Consider the following 19,784-nt stretch of genomic DNA (forward strand, 5'->3'; position numbering starts at 1 on the left):
TATACCGTTGAGCCCAATATTGTCTTCTCTGGCAGCAACTCTCCAGGGTCTCAGGCAAAGTCCACCAGCCTTGCTGACCTCCTTTTCTTGGAGTTGCTGTGCTTTGTACCCAGCACCTTCTGCGTGCAATTTATGTGTACTACTACTAAGGAATGAGCCTTTCCCAGTCGATACTGTCCAATACTAGAACAATAATTTTTTGTTTGCTGTATCTGATTAAAGAACATTGGGGAGAAAAAAGGAAACACTGGTATAAATTTATAAACATTATATAATTAAAAATGAGGCCCATCCCATCAGAGAAAGTTACTTTAAAAAAAATAGTTTCATTTCCTACCATTCCAAGAGTTGCAGTGGACACCAGCAAAGGTATTTCTGTCCAGCAAGTAGCTACACCACCAGCTTAAAAACAATCACTTCACAAGTACTGTATAGGCCAATTCCTGGAATACAAGTCCTGTTGGTGCTGGATAGTAGCAAGATACTGAATGAAAACTAGTGGACAGCTTGGCTTTTCTTCCATGCACAGACTTAAAGGACACAATCACCAACCACAGCAGACCAAGCAATTAACATTTTGCACCACTGTGTCAGATGAAGATGTTTCAATGTATAGTTTAGATATTGCTAACTTGTGCCATTAACATTTTTGACAAGTGTGTAGTATTTCCTCTCTTTTTTTCAAAAAAACCAACCAATTTAGTATTCTTGAGCTAGCTATAAATACAAATTTTACCCCATGGGTAGGATTTTAATTGTTAAATGCCATAATAAAGCACACTAATTTTGACACTTACAAATGGAAGTAAGAACCAAAAAAACACAAAAGCGAAACAAATGTCCAACAACAATGTTCAGAGAAGTTGAACAAATTCTCTTCTGTTTTGATATTTGCATGCTCCAACATGGACTGGCTGTGGCAATGTAATGCCTGTATAATGTTTTCAAATAAAGAAATACATCCTTTATGTAAGCCAAGTTTGTATTTGTTCTGAATCCGGTTCAAGAGGGCACTCTGAATCAATGGGGACATGGCTCTCTTTTTTTTCTTTCAAGGGAGGGGCTTCCTCCAAATCTGTCTGTTTTCTTCCTCTGGAGGTCGAGATGTTAATTCCTCATAGCTTTTCTGTTTCTCTGTCTTTCGTCTCATGTGTCCTTCTTTGGTAGCTCTCACGATATTTTCATATTTTTTAACCTCCCAGAGACTCTAGTGTTCCTCATACCTGTATACAATTAACCTAGGTGCAATGTGCATTCATGGCCATTAGGGGGAGCTGTTGGTTTGTTGCGCACCACTTTGCAACGGGTTGACGTTCTACCCACGCAGGAAATGCAGGAACAGGATGTGGGTCTCCTCTTTGTCTCCAAGCCTGCAGTTCAAGGCTGCTGGCAACTGCTCTGGGGAATTGCTGCGTGGAAGAACAAAGAAAACCGACCAAAACATTCTGCCATTTTGTTCATTAGCTGATATTTCCTGGGGTTACTGGAAAAGGTCATAATAATTTTGTATCTTCCTCAAAGGCCTATATGGTTTTATTCAGCTCCAGTAATGGACTCCTCCCTCCACCCCCCAGCTGGAACCTGCCTATCTCAATCCAGGTAATTTGGAGAAACTGGTTATCAGGCCAGTATTTGTGGGCTTCTTCATGAAAGCCATTGGGGGGAAACTGTCTTAAAGCTTTTCCATACAGTGGTGCCTCGCAAGACGAAATTAATTCGTTCCGTGAGTTTTTTCTTCTTGCGAGTTTTTTGTCTTGCGAGACACGGTTTCCCATAGGAATGCATTGAAAATCAATCAATGTGTTCCTATGGAAACCGGCTTCAGACCAGGTCCGGGGACAGTCTGTCCCCCGACCTCTTCTGAAGGCTGGGGGGGGGGACAAGGGCTTTTCTTCCCACCGCCAGCATTCGTCTTGCGAGGTACCACTGTATCTGTCCTGTGTAGCTTACAACAGGTGAAAGACAATATCATAAACTAAGGAATAATAGTGTGTTCCTATTGATATTTCATTTTTTGCAACTTTTGGAAATGCTAAAATACAACTGCCAAGTATATCCAGTTGAAGATATGTATGTTTTATTGGACTTTATTTTGGGGGGCAGGAAGGGGGTGGCGGCTTTGAAATTTCTTGCGTACAGCTCTTTGTTTCATTGGTTTAAATGGACAGTGTAAAGCAAAGGCTGTTTCAATGTCTGCTAAGGCAGAAAGTTTGAAAAACAACCACTGGACATTACCACTTCAAATAATCTCTGATACAAGGAATCAGCAGCAGGAGTTATTTCAGTTAATTTCCATCCATTTCTTTCCTGGTGAGAGGCAGGAATGCAAGTGAACATCCCCTTCGCAAAGCATTTAAAGTTAACTTTCCCTTTGGATCTGTTTTAAGCCACATGTTCACAACAACGTTGAGTGAGAGAGAATGCGGAAAACAACAGACCACTTGTATATGCATAAAAAAATCAACACATGCCAGTACATTGGAGATGCATTGCACGTGCCTTGCAGTTATCCCACATGAACTGTATCTCACAGGATCTTGCTGTGAATGCATATTGAAAGGGGAAATGAACAATGGAATCCTATGTAGCTTTGGTAGAACAAAATAGGTGAACCTATTTCTGTTTGATATTAGCAAATGCTGAAGATACACCATTTTACTCTGCCACCTGAGATGTGTGTTTTCAAGGCCAAGCCTTTTCATGTAATTGCAATCTGTTTTAACTGTTTTTTATTTTTAATTGTTGCAACTCACCCTCGGATCTGCTGGTAAAGGGCAAATAATTATTATTAATTCCTGGACTGTAGTTTGTAACAGAGTTAAAATTCCCACTTCTGTTAAAAACTTCAGTTCCCAGGATTCTTTGGGGAAGCCCTGATAATTAAAGGGGGATAAGAGTATTTTAAATGTATGGTTTGGATGATCACCTCTTTGTTATGGGTTGTATCCAAAAGTGTCACTCAGTTGATGGTAAGGCAACAAAATGGAGAAGTAAATAATTGCCCCCCCCATAGAGGATTGGAGGCTCAGGGTTTCAATCGGAGAAATTTTCCTATCTTTATAGCACTGATAATATTCTCCTGCCACTTTCAGCTAGAATTTACCTGAGTGCCTTTGTCAGCCTAAATATAAAGGTTCCCTGGGAGTAATCTATAAATGTATCTTTTCTCAGAATAATTTGTACATGAATAGTATCAGGCAGAAGAATGCTGGCATCTTTTTGTCTGCTCTTTGAAAAATCAAAATGGTTCCGTTGTTACATATTTTAATCACACTCGCAACCCTGGGCAGTGCTTGAATGATTGAAGCCCACCTCCAAAATTAGCAGTAGCTGAGAAGAGTCATGCCTCACTTAGTCACATTTTGGGTGCATTCGGATTATAGTGTCAGTTTTCCTGGTTATAATGCTAGCTAGCATGTTTATCCTGGATTCTAACATTCTTTTTATACTACATTAACTGGTACATTAGGGAACTGTAGCCCTTTTTAATTGATAGACCATCACGTTGCACTAAATTTTAAGTGGCGAGAAAGAACTGTATGCTGGATTACTACCTCAAAGTGTGTCATCTGAAATGACAGCTCAAAATTCTCATGATTTCCCCAGTTAACCAGGTTGCAAACTGACTTTTTCTGGATGCAAAGAACACAGAAGTGAGCACTAAACTTCTGCTAGATGCGGCTAGTTTTCCAGAAGTGGCTTTTCCGTTGTGTGAAAGATCCCATGAAACAAGGATATGTATCAGGTAAGGAAACATAAGGAAACTGAATAAAGTGCTCTCTGAATGCAAAGGACTCTGAGAGCCCAAAACAGTTCAGCCCCCATGAGCTGGTGCCCCTGCTTGACACAAGAAAACTCGTAGATCTTGGAGCCCTACGTTGGCTGAAATGCACCACATTTCAGCATATGGTTTATCCAGCTGTGCTACTTGCTATGGGCAGCAGAAATAGATCTGGATCTACTGGTAGAGATCTAGGTGACTTGCAGTTGATTTACAATTATTTCTGACCCCCAGCTGTTTAACAATAGCAGCAATAAAATGACCCCCCCTCCAATTATACTGCTAAAATCAATAAAGCCTGGGGTAACCAAATGTGGATTTTTGTCTGGAATAACTGTGAGCTCAGTTCCACTCAGGTACTCAGAACAAATTATTGGGCTTACCGGTAGTTGCTTGGAAACACCATGTTATTTAATTCTAAGTGTCTTCTCTTGGTGAATCTTGGGGTTCTAGTGTAAAATAAAGTTGATTCCACAAGCCTGAGGCATCCAATATACACTATGTCCCTTTGGTGATTGGCCCTCCTCAATGCACTCTATAGCATCAAAAACACAGTGTTAGTAAGGAACAAAGTCAATCTTATTCAAATGCGTTCCCAAAAAGTAGGACTATCCATCATATGCATAACCGCACAATTCCCAATTATTTCACACCATATAAACTACAGTGCACCACCAGCAGAGAGCTAATCCTGCAGAGCTAATAGTTCCTGGTGACTTGTTACGTTTCAGGAAGAAGAAGCTGATGAAATTCTTGAGTCCCTTCCCCACCCTTCATTCATGGGTGGGTGGGAGCAAAACAGAAGTGTTTGTTTCTGCTCAAACTATTGCAAGAAATGGAGGTGGATCATAAGTGTCTAGTGAGTTTCCCTGAGTGATATGATAATGATTTAGTTTCCTATGACAAATGCGCAGGGAACAGAATCACGCTCATGCTAGGCTGAGGAGCTGAGATTTACAGGTGTGGAATGCTAGCAAATCTCATCTGTGGCAGTGGATCAGTTCCTAATGGGCTTTGCTCGTTTAACCAGCCCTGCTGTTCCTCCGAAGACCACACAGGCCTGGCTCCTTGTCAATTTCCCCATCCAACTAGCAATCAAATTTGCATGCTCTTTAAAATACCCTTTTCCCAAATGAAATTATCATGGAGATGGAAAGTTGAGACTAAACACGAGAATAATCAAAAGTGTCTTATTATGTGGCACGTGGGTTAGCTTTTGTTTCAATTCTCTAATGTAGCTTTTGGCATTAAATACATTTTTAGAAGCTAAAATAGGTCACACATGCGCTGACTGGTGCTGTATCTGTTTTATGTCTCAGACTCCTGACTTTTGCCTACATTACTTAAAAAGCAACGGAAGAAAAAAGAAAAGACAATTTATGAAAGGGGTGACAGCTTGATTCTATTAAAGGTAGTCAGATTCTGATTAGCTGCACTTTCCCTTATGTCAATATTCCTATTCAATTAAACAGGCCAAGGAAAAGCTTTCAAGGGAGAAATATACCCTGTACCACCATGCACATTTACTGCAAAAATCAGTGCCACTTTTTGCAATGGGGTTTTAATTATGTTGAGAGTATATTGACTAGATCAGTAGTAGGGAACCTTAGGCCCTCCAGATATAGTTGGATTCCAACTCCCATCACCCCCCGGCCAATTTGTATGTCACAAGGGCATTACTGCAAGGCAGTCATGAAGAAAGGCAGCCTGAAGTTGTGTTGATAGAGTAACTCTGGTGAGATGGCTGTGACTCAGATTCAAGCCCAGCAACCCTCCTTTATGTTTTCATAATCTCAAGTCTAGACTGCTGCAACACACTCTGTGAGGGACTGTCCTTTATGATTATTCAAAAGCAAAAAGGGTTGCTGGTGTTCTGTTAAGTGTAGGTGACCATGATCACCCTACTAAGTGTTAGTTCAACAGAACTAGCTTTCCAGAGACAGTGTGCTGATTTTGATTTTTTGCCTAAAGATCCACAGAAGGTTTGTGCATTACATATTCAAGAAATGGGAGTTGCAGTTTGCTGAGCTACATTTTCATTTGTCCCTTGCATCTGAGAAAAGAGAGCATTTTAAGCTATTGTGGCAAATAACTACTGAAAAACCTAACCTGATTTTTAAAAGCCATCTAAACAAGTGTTGATCCCCATATCTTCTAGCAGTGAATTCCATAAGTTAATCCTTGTGCTGTACAAACTTATTTTCTTTTGCCTGCTTTGAATCTAATGCCACTCAGTGGTGCTGAGTTCTGTTATGAGTGAGCAAAAATATATCCTCTATCCAGATTTTCATTTCTCTCTTCAAAACAATTTCTCCCATCAACTAAAAATCTTGTTCATTGGGAAGTGTCCCATCTTCTAGGATTGTTTTCGTTTTCCCTTTCTTGTATGTTTTCCAGCACATAATATTCTAAATGTGTCTGCACCAAGGATTTACATAATGGCATTATGATATTATGGCATTTTATCTTTAACTCCATTCCTGAAAATTGCTAACATTGAATGGGCCCTTTGTACTGCTGCAATCTGTTGAGTTGATCTCTTCAGTGAATTTTCCACAGGGATTCCAAATCCCTGTTACACACAATATAGACTTCATCGATATATGTGTTATATATAATTTTGTCCCAGTGTGCATCGTTTTTGCCCTGCACATTAAGACTCAGCCTGCTTCGGATTACACCAACCTGAACCTATTGGTTGCCATTTGTAAATGTAGCTGTATTACTGTTAACTACTTGAATATTTATGAGTGCAGTAGATGACAATGTAGAGTGTAGATCTTTCCTCCTTTCTCCCTATTGTGTAAACAGTTTGGACTGGTTTTATTTACTGCTAGTAGTTTTATACACGTTGTACTTTTCATTTGGCCTTCTCTAGAATGTCTAATGAGAAAATTAAGCAGACACACATCATTGCATAAAGGTAAAGGTACCCCTGCCCGTACGGGCCAGTCTTGACAGACTCTAGGTTTGTGCGCCCATCTCACTCAAGAGGCCGGGGGCCAGCGCTGTCCGGAGACACTTCCGGGTCACGTGGCCAGCGTGACATCGCTGCTCTGGTGAGCCAGAGCCCCGCACACGGAAACGCCGTTTACCTTCCCGCTAGTAAGCGGTCCCTATTTATCTACTTGCACCCGGGGGTGCTTTCGAACTGCTAGGTTGGCAGGCGCTGGGACCGAACAACGGGAGCGCACCCCGCCGTGGGGATTCGAACCGCCGACCTTTCGATCGGCAAGCCCTAGGCGCTGAGGCTTTTACCCACAGCGCCACCCGCGTCCCACATCTCAAATATTCTTTGGGCTTTTTTACAGCCCAATAAAATCACAATTAGGCAATACAGTTAATGATACCAGTTACATCTCAGTGCTCAAACTGTATTTCTGAGGATAGTCTCGTGACTTCTTTATGGTTTGAGAATCACTAATTGTTTGTAGGAATGCAGGTTCAACTTAAAATTGAGAACCTGTTTTGCAGATGACAAGCTCAGAGCAAGCACTTCCTCCTCCTCCTGAAAGGTAGCCAAGAAAAATTGTCAGGGCTGCTGGCCTTCTGTGGTTTATGATTCTAAGGACCCGTATCATATGGTAACCATTTTCAGTGACTGACTGGAAGCTGACATATTAATGTTAATGGAATCTTCTTTGCGTTAGATGGATGTGATGTGAGCATCAACTGTTTGTAGACAATTCCATCACAGAGTTTGTCTTTCCAAGAACTCAAAAACTAGGGCTGTTGGTCTTCCTTTTTCCAACTTGATAGCAACATATTCTCAACCTATTATAGATGTCTCATTTTTAGACTTTTATTGATTGAACCAAAAAAATTTCCAAGATTCTACCCCTCCCCCAGTTTTGGCCAGTAAAATCTAATGATATCCATTGTCTCAATCCCTTCCTCTACAAATTTCCATTTTGGGTTTCATTTCTTAGGATCAAGATGGTGCAGTCTGATAGAATTCTGGAGCCTGATTTTATTACTCAATATATATTTATTCTGTAAATGCAACTTTTTTAACAGATGGAGCTTTTCTTGCCGTAGAATCAGCTCAGACTTTCTGCAATTATTTTCTGTCTTAAAAAAATAAAATAAGGGTTTTCCTCCCCCCCACAATATTTTGTATGCAATGAATACATAATGAAAATGCATTTTCATTTTGTCAATTCTTCTTGTCTCTGTGAGAAGTTATAATTGCATCCATAGAAGTTCAACAAAAGACCATTTAATTGTTTAAGGAAACCGATTTGCATCACAAATGTTCTCTCCCCCTGTGGATTACATATCTGAGTAGGGCTGTGTGTTTCATTTTTCTAATGGGGAGTACATTAGCCCATGTCCTTCAGTGAAAACGTAGATTGCCAACAAATGTAGGACTTAGTTTTTCATTTGAGATTATTCAAGCAGAGGATTTATCTCTTAAGAAGCTTGTGAATAGAATGATTGGTTGCCCAGTGGCCATTGCTGATTTTAGTGGAAATTCAGATGAAGGCTTAAATATGTCTCAAGTCTTTTAATAAAATTAATAGCGAGGGCCACTCTGAATGTCATTGTTGAACTAACATAGCAAGCAAACAGAAAACGATTAAGCTGGATTTTTAAATGTCATTTCTCACAACTATTTTCAAAACCTTAATCCGTTGTGTTACATTCTGGGCTTTTCTCGTTGTAACTGAAAATATAGCTCAACCTCTTTGAATGCAAAGTTTAAAATGTAGCAGTAATGGTGTTAATGCAGCAGATGGAAGTAAATGGGAGATTGCTTTCTGGCTTTTTGTTGCTAGGTTGAGACATCTGTTGGCATGATAATGCAAATCTGACCTGTCAAAATTTTGGAAATCCTACTATTCTATTTTTATAGAAATGGGACAGTAATTTTGGGGAGTGATCAGTGCAAAGAAGCACTGAGTTGTCTCCACTGTTGCACAAGTGAAATTCTGCTTGTGCAAGGGGGCTTCCCTTCCTCGCCTTGCACTCACAAACTCTGCTCTAGAGATCCCCCCCAACCCCCTGAAGCAGATTCTGTGGGTGCAAGAGGGGGGCTGCAGCAGAGGGGGGAGGGGTTCCATTGCACAAGTGGAAGTGGCAACATTGGAAACAAGCCACTGCATGGAAAAGAACAGTAATGCAATGCCATTTCTTTCAAAACGGACATAAGCCCTATTAGAGCATTCCCCATGAAGACTTGGAGGAAAAGAATGAGGCTTGTTGGCCTTACCCCCAGTGTCATGCCCCTGGCTAGTGTTGCTGTTCCACTGCCCATGCATTGGGGGAAGGTCTGAAGATAAAGAGTTTGATTTATGAATATAGGCTCTGTTTAGAACACTGATTGTGTGTGCATCTAAATCACAAGGAGAGTCTAGACATCCTTAAAACTCTAGTTTAATAGAGCCCCGCCCCCCACCATCCCAGCCTTGGGTGTTGATGAATTATAGAATGATTGTGCCAATATGGCATCATCGGCTCATTTGGCTGGTTATGTGCCAGAGTCTTGTGACTTGCTTGCTGGGATACCATGCCAAGTGTGCAACTGTTCTGCTTTTACAAGATAAGTAAGGATAGCTAAGCCATGTGGGATAGTGCCTGGAAACCTCTGCTCAGCTGGAAGAGCTGGGGGTGGATGGGAATTACTCATAAGAAGCAAGGCCAGATCTCCCCATCAGGTGGAAATGAGCTGGTAAGGGCTGACCCAAAGCGTTTTTTGTGTGCCTGATGTTAAGGACAAGATGGCACCAACTCCCATTCCATGTCAACCAGACGGGCAGTAGAATCTTCAATGCCGAGAGTGGCGGACTAGTTTAAGGTGTTTAGGGCAGGACATGCAGCACACACCATTGTTTCTGTGGCACCTGGCTACCATTCCACACGCACCCCAGCAGCCACACTGCCTGAGGCAGCTGCTTCACACTTCCTGGTGGAATGGCCGCCCCCGTCTCCACAGGTGCAGCAGAATGAAGTAGGCGCTCAGGATGAAGGAGGCACTCAAGGCAATAGAATTTAATTTTGTGTGTTACCCCCATCTTCCTCTTAAAGGGGCCCATGGTGGTGTAGATATATTCCAGCATCAATAACAGAACAAAGCATTAAAAACCTTTGTATTTTAAAAACCTGCTACCCTGAGCTTTGGGAGAAAGAGCGGGATAGAAATGAAATAATTTTTAAATTTTATTTAATGGCTGCTAAAGCTGGTGTTCTCCAGTAACTGTACAGATTTTGGCACCAGACCCTCCTGAGTCAAGCTACCTCTTAAGAGAGGGAGAAGGCATTACAGGAGGGGAGAGGCTTGTAGACAAAGGATAGTTTTCTCAGAAAGCCTAAAGTGCTGTGATAGAAGCATCATCACTTGTGCTGTTGCACATTCCTTTCTAGATGTATATAAGGGGAGGGTTTTTTTGTTTCTCTTTTAATTTTGTCATTACGTTCTTTGCGGTTGATTGATTTCATTATTTATTCAGAACTAGTTCATTCATTTTAATAATTCCCTTTCTTTTTCATATCCCATTGCCTTCAGAGGGAGACAGACTAGTGTTCTGCTGCCTGTAGCTTGCGTTTTCCATACAAATGGGCATGGCATTCTCAGGCACAGCATTATACCTGTCAAATCCCAAACAGTTTGGGGAGAGCGTAGCTATTTTATAGGCAATTTTTGGAAGACACCGACACAGCCTAAACAACTTGGCTCTTCCTAACTCGCTGTAACTTTTCTGTGCAGGCTTGTTCTGGACTAGTTTTTATCTGAATAGAAATGAATAAGGAAATAATTCAGTGAGCAAGGAGTGGTCCCCCTGTTTCCATTCCTATTCATTTTTATAGCTAAAATGAATGCAGTGTATGGGGCTCATTCATTTATGTTTTTTTAAATAAACACAACAAGTACTTCTTTCCTAAGTTCCTCAGTAAAATCTTGTTAAATAGGTTTTGTGTGACTGTAGTTGAGGACCAAAAGTATACCAATGGCAATGAAGCTTCCATGAGCCCAAAAGCAAATCATAAAATACACATACAAAAAATTGAAAGCCACCAGACTAAAGGGTGTGAAGGTGGAGTCACTCCCAGCTGCACATGCAAAGCCTCGTTCTGAAATCTGGCTTTTCAGATAACTTTTTTTTGTAACAGATGTTCACATTCTTCCACCAGTGCATTCCACGAGGAAAAGCTTGTGTAATCCTAACAAATGCTCCTCTATGTTCTGGACAACAAATTCATTATTCAAGCAAGAACCCTTCGGCCATTTGGGATGAGGAAAGATGTTGGGGTAGGAATAAGTACACTTGTTTGGTTAAACAGGGCTGGAAACATCCTAAGAGATGAGAACCCTGTTGTTGGTGCTTAAGTATCTGGAATATTCACTCCATTCATTTATATATTTAATTAGTTAAATAATTAATTTACCACATCTTTCAGAGCAGGGAGCGTAAATCCTGAAATACATGAAATAATGTTAAAAGCAATGTAAATCAAGTGGTTTAGACCACAGCACCACTTGTGTCCCCTTTCACAAAGCCCAGTGAAAGCTGGTCAAATAGAGTGACTGGGGCACTGCCCAGTCATGTGTGGTTTAAAGGGGGGAAATTACAATTTTCCCCCCAAATAGCCTGTTGTCCAAAACCACACTATTTTCTGTTACCTGCACACTCCCTAGCCTTCCATTTGAACTGTTGTAGCTATTTCTGACAATCAGCCATTCTCTGGTCAAGCAGTTTGTTCCACTGCTCAACCAATCCAAGCCAAAACTATTGCTTTAGGCAGGAAATTCCTCCCATTCAAATTCAGGCAGAAAAACACACACACATAGCAACTGATAGGGCACCTGGTCCATATCTTCATTTGCATCCTTATAGGCCAATGATGGCCAAACTTGGCCCTCCAGCTATTTTTGGAACTACAGTTCCCATCATCCCTCACCACTGGTCCTGTTAGCTAGGGATGATGGGAGTTGTAGTCCCAAAACAGCTGGAGGGCCAAGTTTGGCCATCACTGTTATAGGCAATCCAGCTAATCAGGTCACAGGTGTTAGCAGGCAGCTGAGAAAAATACTCCCCAAATTGCTTGCCTTTTTACTCCCAAGCCCTGAAAACTGGCAGCCAATTAGAATCAGTCTTCTGATCTGAGCATGCCCAGACCTTTTCCTTTGCAAAGTAGCCTGCTGAATTGTGGGTAAAGCCCCATTTTGCTGAGAGCCCAGCCACCAGGTGAGCAAAGCAGCTTCCCCCCTTCTGTTATTAATGACTTGACCAGTGGAAGGATTATTGGTGCACCAAATGTGAGTCTGTATTTTATTTTTAAAGTTATATTACTATTGTATTTGGGGAATGGAGCGCTTATGTCTCCTTGTTGAGATAGCTGTGGGGTAGATTACTCTCAGAGCTTGTACATAAAATTGTATGGTACACTTTCAAAGGGTAACAAACCCATCACTCACAGCAGAAATGAAAAACAGGAAATGTATTGTTACAGGATTTAGGGGTTGGTTTAATGATACTTTGGATGTTCCCTAAGTCTGTGGTTTTGTAAAGGGGAAGTACGTTTTCTTTCCTTTTGCTAAAATTGTGCTGGTGGCGTACTCCGCAAGGCTGTTGTGAGGAGAAAACACTACAAAACACTTGAACAAATTTAAAACATTATTACAAATGTAGAAAACTGCAGGGGATGGTTCAGATGCGATGAGAACACAGTGTGTAGATGCAATATGAAATTACATTGTGCCTGCACAAGCCACTAAGGGAAGCCTATCCCAGCATTTTTCCACACAATGGATTTGCTGAGGACCTGCACTTGAAATCTATTGCTCATAGGCAATATCATCCTCGTTGGTGTTTTCTTTAGGTTTGTTTTTGTATTATTCCAAACCTATCCTCCCCCACTCCTTTCAGAATCGGGGGGGGGGGAGGGCAGACAGGTGAGAGATCATCTTTTACATTTAAATCACTACATCCTTCGAAAGAGCTCCAAGTAGCACACAAGGTATCCCTATTCCCCATGTAATACAACATCCTTTTGAGGTTGGTCAGGCTGAGAGGCCATGTCTGGCCCAAGGTTTTACAATAAGCTTCATGGCCCAGTAGTGATTTTGAACCTCTTCTCTTAAATCCTAGTCCGATTAAGAACATACCACTTTATTCCATATTCTGGAAAGTAGACCTAGAAGTCACAAAGCTGGAGGAAGGGATCATCTTTTCCCATTGTGCTGGAAGTTTATGGAGGCCCTTGTTAACAGTTCAGTGTGGCACCGTTTAACTCTCCCTTGGCCCTGTCTTCAACCTCTGAGGCCTTGCCTAGTTGCTCTTCCAGGTCCAGGGTCCAGCAGCTGCCACTGGAAAAGGCCCTCTCTGTTGCACATACCTGTGTACTTTTCTTGTAGGTGGGACACCAAGAAGGACTTCCTCTGATGGTCTTAATAACTAAAAATTTGATACCAGGAAGCCTAAGACTGAAATCCTAGGCATAACTTACCTTGGAGTAAGCCCCAGTGAATACAATAAACATGCCTAGACACGGGCCCTGTCCACACTTCCACTTGTGCTGTGCCTAAAAAGCACGGATCTGAGCAGGGTTTTTTTGCTTCCTTTGCATTTTCTAGGCATGGGTCTGAGCGGTTTCCCCCTTGCCCTGCTCACATCAGCAGGGCTGGGGGGGGGGTCTTGTCCTCTAGGCAGCCCAGGACCTCCATATACACTGCACAGGCTTGTGCCCCAGGCAAGCCACTTATTGCTGCTAACGCAGCCCTCGGGGGCACACTCCATTGTCTCAGAACAGATGGATGCCAACAACTCTCTATAGCAGGAATGTCACATCTTCTGTTATACACTCAGTTTGTGTGTGGGACACATTAGATAAATAATTTGCCTAGGAAAGCTGTATTCTAATAACACTAAACTGCAGGCAGAATTCGGTGATCATTTTTGGGTGGATTTGTAGAGAAGATAATGTGCAAATGGAAGGATTTGCCATCAGTGTCCGGAAATGACTGCTTTTTGCTTTTGCTGTTGCCATACTTGATAAAATAGCATCATGTCAGGCATATAAATCTTGTCCCAATTAAGTAAAGATTCAGAGGAACTCTTGTGCTCATAGGTGTTACTGAACGGAATTAACATCTAGTTTTGTATTGCTTAAATTCAGTATTCATACCACATAAGGGTACCTTAACTTTTGTTTTATTCTTACAAGGGACCATGGTGTTTGTTGCAGAAATGTATCCATTTTCATGTTCATCAAAGCTGTGGCACATCACATTTTAGGTTACCAAAACTTGAATTTACTATGTGTGGCCCCAATGTTCTTCTGGCGGCCACAGGCATATTATTTCGATGTTGGCTGTGTCAGGGAAATCTTTTTTCCACCACATGAATCTTCCTTAGTAGAACAGGAAATGGGTCCAGGATGTGTTGGTGCTTTGGAGCACAATGTTTGTCTCATGCTTTCAAAGGGTAAAGTGGTGACTCAAATATACTGATTGTAAAGTACAATCAGAGATGATAATCCACTTGATTAATTCAATATCAAATATGTGATCTAAATACTAAGGGCCATAATCAGGGAGTTTATTCATTCCTTTACTGGGTTGTTGTTGTGTGTGTGTCTTGCTGCCTGCATTTTTATCTTTGTTTATAAATAAAATTCTATGTTGTAGAAAATGTGATATTTGGCATATGGTGCAATATCACAGCAATTAAATTTGGTTAAGGAATGCAAGCACACCAAACTGTTATTCTTGGAATGAACTGCAAAGAACTGACGTGGATAATTTCTGTGCAACATGTAAGTTTATGAGTGACTAATGACAGTGCAGTGGTGGCATGATAAGCGATAGGTGGTTTAACTGAATGGGCACCTAGCAGGGGGAAGTAGGTAAATTTATGAAGAGGTGCTGTAAATCAGAGATTTTCAGCCTGTTCATTCCCTTCCTGCACCAAGTTACATCTGTTGATACTCAAGGGAGGCCCTTCCATGCCTCATGCAGGTACCCCAGCCTATTCCTGCACAGCACTCTTCCCCAACCTGGTGCACCTCAAGCTGTTCATAGAATTGTAGAGTTGGAAGGGATCATGAGGACCATCTAGTCCAGGCATAGACAAACTTAGCCCTCCAGATGTTTTGGGACTACAACTCCCATCATCCCTAGATAGCAGGAACAGGGGTCAAGGATGATGGGAATTGTAGTCCCCAACCTTTTGTAGGGCCGAGTTTGCCTATGCCTGATCTAGTCTAACCCCCTGCAGTGCAGGAATATGCAGCTGGCCCATACAGGGATTGAACCTGCAACCAGCTGAGCTATCCAGGCTGACGGTAAACTCCAACTCCCATCAGCCGCAACCAGCATGGCAAATGGTCGTGGAGGACAAGAGATCCAGGCTGGGGGAGGTTGCTCTAAAAGTACACATGAGGGGATGACTCCTACTCTTTGGAAGATAAGCCTATGCACGGAGGACTTAGAGAGGAGTGGGATAGTGTGTCCAGTTGTAGGAGCTATATAGAATCCCCATGGGGATCGCTCTCATGTACACAGAGCTACAGAATGAGGGGACCAAATGTATGGCCCAAATCAGAGCCCTTAAGGGTGACATAATATCCTAGCTCATTAGCTTTTGTGTCCCACCAAAGGTTTCAGTGGGATACAGCTTGAACCCAGTAATCTGTGTCCTCAACTTGTTTTATAAGACAGATTGTTTTGAACATTAAATCAGGAAGCATTGAGTAGCACCCTCCTCTTCTCACACTCGTCTAATTAATATACCACCAGTCTTGCTGGGCTGGCCCATGGGCTTGTTCTCTTGGCTCTAATTAATGGCAGCTTTTACATAACATTGTGAGATACTTTATGTTCCCTTTAGAGCTTTTTTTAATTTAAAACCCTCTAATTTTAAATCCCTTCATTAGTGTTCCTCACAGCAGGAGCAGCAACTAAGCATGGTTTGTATTCTGGTGACATCTTCTGGATGAAGTTGTTGCTAAACAGAACTATCAGTGCAGCCCTTCTTTGCTCTAGCAGTTTTTCGCCTTTCTCTGTCTAGTCAGTATATGCATAGTACAGAGAGGATTCTACCCAGCTACATTTTTTTGCAGGGTTGCAGGATTAGTATATTTAAATCAGAAGATCGAGGGGCTAAAACATATTCACAAATTAAAACTGAAAGGCCCAGCCTGTACAGACATGCTCAGTCCCTTGTGCCATTCACTCATGTCCAGGCTAACATTTAATATTACTTCTATGACTTAGGATTTATGGGATGCTTTACCCCATACAAAGTACCTTCACCTCCACTAACCCATACAACAGCTTTGGAAGGTAGGCCAGTAGTATTGGCTGAGAAACGGTGCTTTGCTTGTGGCAACACAGCCGAGTTCAAATGTGTGGCAGTTGTTCAAACCATGGGACCATGGGACCTCCCATCTTTTAGGGCCAGACAAGACCTGCTAGAGATGTCTTTGCAGTTAATGCGTGCATTTTTTAAAATGCAAACAGCTAGTGCTAGAAAGCTGCTCTTGCTCTTCTTCCTTTTCACATGCCAGACATGGGGTCTGCCTGTCCGCTTCCCCATGCTGAATGTCTGTGTGAGTGTTTAACATGTGCATGTAGCCATGTGTGTACACATGATCAAGGTATGTGGCCTGTTTTCAGTGTGACCCTTGGTCCAAAAAAGGTTAGTCACCCCTGGGCTAACATGTCATCTGCTGAAGTGGACTGTAGTGTGTGGAAACTTGTGCCCTAAGAAATCTAGCCTTTCAAGGTGTAACCTCATTGGTGTGTTTTATTTCGTTCTGATTCTTTGTTTGGAGACGCTCACTATAATTGTATGGTGTGTGCCTTGGAGGGGATTGCAGTCATTTTTCATATAGAGTTGGGAAGCAAATCTGTAACCCCCCCCCCCCAGTCTGAGATACAATGTGGTACAAATCCTGACACAAATGAATGTGCCATCTACACCATCTTTTAAGTGGCCATGTTTGGACATTCCCCCTAACAAGAACAAGCTGCAGTAAGTCTTGACTGGGGCTGGGCGATAATCTGGTTTTCAATATCACAATATATCACCAGCTGAACATAGCAATATTTTGATATATTACGATGTTTGAAATAAGACTGGAACTATGTAGAGGTGAATGTGGCAATGCCCTGGCAATTGCTACTACTTACGGGTCTAACTCTAAAACTGATAAATTTTTATTTACCTTTAACATATTGTGAAACTGTTGTGTTATAGTACTACTGTACTGATAATGTTTAAATTAGCACATTTTCTCTAAAATTAAAGCTGTAGAAGTAATTCAGTAATTATCAAAGATAAGGTTCAAAGATAAGGTGGGAGAATGTTTCCTAAAAATTTAATGCCAATTCACATTCACTGTCACTTTTATTCAAATATATTTCACTATTGAGTCTTAGTTGAATGTGTGCATCCTACAACACCAGTTATTAGATTGTTAGTTAATTTTCTTTTCTAAACCAAGCCAAAATAGAAAGAATGAAATGGATAAATTTTAACAGAACAAAAAAATTCTAAACAAAATGGTATATTTTTAGTACCAGGGGAATTTTGTGCGTGTGTGTACACACCCACACACCCACACCCCAGGCCTATCCAGAAAGAATGGATAGGAATTCACAGAATAAAAAATGATTAAACAAAAATACATATTTTTGCAAGGAAAATTTGATGCATTTAATTATATGAAAATTTACTCAATGATAGCGTGCTTCAACTGTAACATTACATATTTCTGGAGAATATATTAACGTTAATGTAGTAATCTGTTAATAATAACAAATGTGTGAGAAAGCAAAAGGGCAAGGGGAGAATTAAGAAGAGTTCTAGGGTAGGGAGAGGGTCTGGAGGAGCATAAGGAGGGAGACACAGAGACAATTGCATACAAGTGCATGGAGGGAAGTTCCCGCTTGCAGGTTGCTGAGCTCTGCCTGCTCAAGAGATGGAGCGCTCAGGTGAACTTAGGCTGCATGCATGCACACACATGGTATCTCCAAGGACCATTTTTGCCTGCTGCTGAGGAGGCAGAGGAGACGGAGTGCTAAGGCAGGGAGTTACCCTGCAGTGCGCTTTTTGCGTCAGCCTGCTGCTGCTGCAGGAGGCACGGAAGAGCAGCTGAGGCAGAGTTAGCAATAGCATTGGCAGCACAGGACAGGAAGCAGCACCGGCTTCCCAATTTTTGCAATATCATGCTTTTTTACTATTGCACACAAACGCACACAAGGTTCATGATATATTGCCAGGTAATTTAAAAAAAACAGTTATCACAATTTGCTCTTAATAATGATATAAGACAGTATATTGATATATTGCCCGCCCCTGTGGTCAATAGTAAACTACAGCTTGCATAACCTGGCCACCATTTATAACATATTGTTTGCAGTTGGCTTGTTTCAAACACTACACTAGCACTTGATGCAGAGCTGTGAGATATGCGAATCTTGTATCTGAAGAAGTGTGCATGCACACGAAAGTTCATACCGATAACTAACTTAGTTGATCTCTAAGGTGCTACTGGAAGGAATTTTTTAATTTTGTTTGCACATGAAGGAAACTGTAGGTGGTATCATAAAATCATTTCTGTCCCTCACAAGTTAACTGTTTGAAATGCATGATTTCTAACATGGGTACAAAGCATAGTCTTTGCCTGCAGTTATTTGATGGGACATAGGCAGCATAATTATATTTGATCCAGAAATCTATTGTGATCATTCAGAAAGACACAGCTTCCTTCTATAAGGATTCCCCATTCACATATAGAGGGAATGGCTCCATGTAGATAGGAGAACCTAGATCAAGCACAATTCTATTTAACTGGCATTCTTCGTATCCCTCCCCCTACATAGCATGAGACTAGTGAGGTTCACATGGGAGGAAAGTCCATATTCAGCAGTGTTCACCCTCCAGCAAGAGTACACAGGAATGCAGAATGTACAGATGACACATTTCCCAAAGCTGGTATATTTAAGCACAATGTAAACTGAAAACAAACAAAAAGTCTAGATTTTGTAACAAAATTTATTTTTGCTCTGTAGATACAAATCCAAACATCAAACAAATTGAGTGGAAAAATACTAGTAATTAACAATGAAAACTTTTATTATTTAATAAATAGAACTTTGGCATTCAAAATTCTAGCTGTAAACTCTACTAAAAAAAAAGTTACAAAAAGAGGCAAGAATGACAGGCCTGAAGACATGAGCCAACCAGTGGCTCTTTAAAAATAAAATAAAAACAACAACACTGGATGCATTTTGATTTAAGTCATGACAACTCTATTTACACGAGGTATTCTGAGTGGTTCAAAAACTGAACCCAATTTTGAAAAACTACCAGTCTTGGGAGACTGATCCAGTACATATCTGCTGTGCTTTTAAAGATAGCCCCTTTTCCCTTGCCTTCTCCACTGATTATCATGATGTACTATACCTAATATATACAAAATTAATACATTCTGTTTAATGTTCTTCATATACAGAAAAGCTGGAAAATAAAGATCAGACTGCTTTCTCAAATATTGACCCACAGCTTTTAGAAAATATTTCTATTTATGAAAGTTATTTTTCACAAGCCTACAAGCTAAAAAATAATACTAATAAGCAGAGGAAACAAAGTGCAACAACTTGATACTCTCATAACTTTAAAAAATAAGATTATTATTAAGCCATCAGCTAAAATAAAAGGCACAAAGGTACACAGAACTGGAATTAATAGAACTATTGAATAAGCTATTGGTGTGTTCGATTTGCTGACTCCCCTTTTTTAAATATCCACTGGCTTTTTCTAAAGTAGTAACCTTACCTTCCACTTTGGATGAAATGGCATCCACATCCAGAATATTGTGTAAAATCTCTTTCATGCAGAGAGATATACCAAATATACAAGCGGATTTACAGAGGCATTATTGAATGACAAATTTGGTTTTCTGTAATTAAGTGAATTTAGCTTATGTTTCAGGCAAATGAAAAGGGATACTTTGCCTTGCATTTCTTCTCTCTCTCATTCCAGAATCTGGCAATAAA

At 41.0% G+C, this 19,784-nt stretch overlaps 1 protein-coding gene across 4 annotated transcripts in view; it reads left to right on the plus strand.

The window, feature by feature from the left end:
* Window positions 1-1,304: 1,304 nt before the first annotated feature.
* The window catches only part of PLN (phospholamban), a 71,681-nt gene continuing 53,201 nt past the window's right edge, over window positions 1,305-19,784 (plus strand). Inside the window, exons 1-3 of one of the 4 annotated variants that reach the window (XR_008329518.1) lie at window positions 1,305-1,599; window positions 3,607-3,745; window positions 5,101-5,192. The gene's annotated coding sequence lies outside the window, so the exon portion shown is untranslated. The remainder of the gene's footprint in view (window positions 1,600-3,606; window positions 3,746-5,100; window positions 5,193-19,784) is intronic. The other 3 variants (XR_008329519.1, XR_008329517.1, XM_053381786.1) reach the window with 3 other exon arrangements.

Source organism: Podarcis raffonei, chromosome 3 (assembly GCF_027172205.1).
Source record: "Podarcis raffonei isolate rPodRaf1 chromosome 3, rPodRaf1.pri, whole genome shotgun sequence".
Classification (NCBI taxonomy): Eukaryota; Metazoa; Chordata; class Lepidosauria; order Squamata; family Lacertidae; genus Podarcis; species Podarcis raffonei.